Consider the following 1,076-nt stretch of genomic DNA (forward strand, 5'->3'; position numbering starts at 1 on the left):
GTCACAGAACAAGTGCTATTCACTCTTAAAAGGATTTAAAACCCTTTTACCCTTCCCAAAGCTCAACTGTAGATCTGTCGGTGTATGCTATAAACGCCATGACCGTGCAAACGGGCCGTGGCAACATGACAGCGGCTGTATAGGCAACGCCACTCACACAGACTGTCGCTGGTGATAATCCTTTGGCATGTCAACAAGCCCATGAACTCCCTTTTTAGAGTCTGTTTTTCTTATTCTGTTGGTTGTATTTTCCTTTCTAGCTACCGTTTACCAGTTCAGAAACTACCTTGCCCTGCTCTTCGGGTGATTCCCAGGTTTGGAGCTGCCGAATAGTGGATTAAAAAGAGCGTTATGTTAGTAGTTTCGTATTGGATTTAAATCGAATGTGTTTAACCGTCTCGCATTTGCAAGTCACACCCAACGCGCCACTGTGTTGAGGAGCTGTGCAGTGGCGCCGTGGATACTCTTAATTGTGTGTGTAAATTTTGCCTCATCAGCTTCAATTTTGTTAATAATAGTAACTAGTCTTGTGATCTTTGAATATTCCGACATGCTGGAGACATAACCATTATCCTCGGTGAATATCGCATTTCACATAATCGCTTAATTTGAAATTTCCTACGAGGCGAAATGAATTCTACATAATTTAAACTCCCAATTTACAAATGTAAACTATTACAGCTCAAATTGGAAAAAATAAGTCAAGCGCTCTGCAACACACACGCGTATGCTTCCCAGACCATGATTTTACTCGCGCGGAATCAATAATACGTATCACATATCGAGTAACAATGCGAGTTAATTGACGAGTCAGCACCACGACAGTCAGACAGAATAGCAAACGCTGAAGCATCTCTCAGCCTCGCCAGGTGGGCTAAAGGTCAGCTGAGAGAGCCATTGTTACCAGATCGTCGGCAGCTGTGCAGGCTCCTCCCCTCCTTCCAACCGGTGGCGTGATGCATTATGCTTTAAGTAACTATATATGTCATGTACAGGCACGCCTTTCCTATCATATCTGACATTTTTAAAGCGGTCTGCTGGTAATTATTTTGCTTCATATCTCTCATTGATTGAGC

The 1,076-nt window shown here is 43.1% G+C and overlaps 1 protein-coding gene across 1 annotated transcript in view; it reads right to left on the minus strand.

Annotated features, from left to right (window-relative positions):
• LOC119585196 (integrin alpha-PS3-like) overlaps positions 1-1,076 on the minus strand; it is a gene marked incomplete at its 3' end in the record, with an annotated part of 22,685 nt that overhangs the window by 2,980 nt on the left and 18,629 nt on the right.

Source organism: Penaeus monodon, chromosome 19 (assembly GCF_015228065.2).
Source record: "Penaeus monodon isolate SGIC_2016 chromosome 19, NSTDA_Pmon_1, whole genome shotgun sequence".
Taxonomy (NCBI): Eukaryota; Metazoa; Arthropoda; class Malacostraca; order Decapoda; family Penaeidae; genus Penaeus; species Penaeus monodon.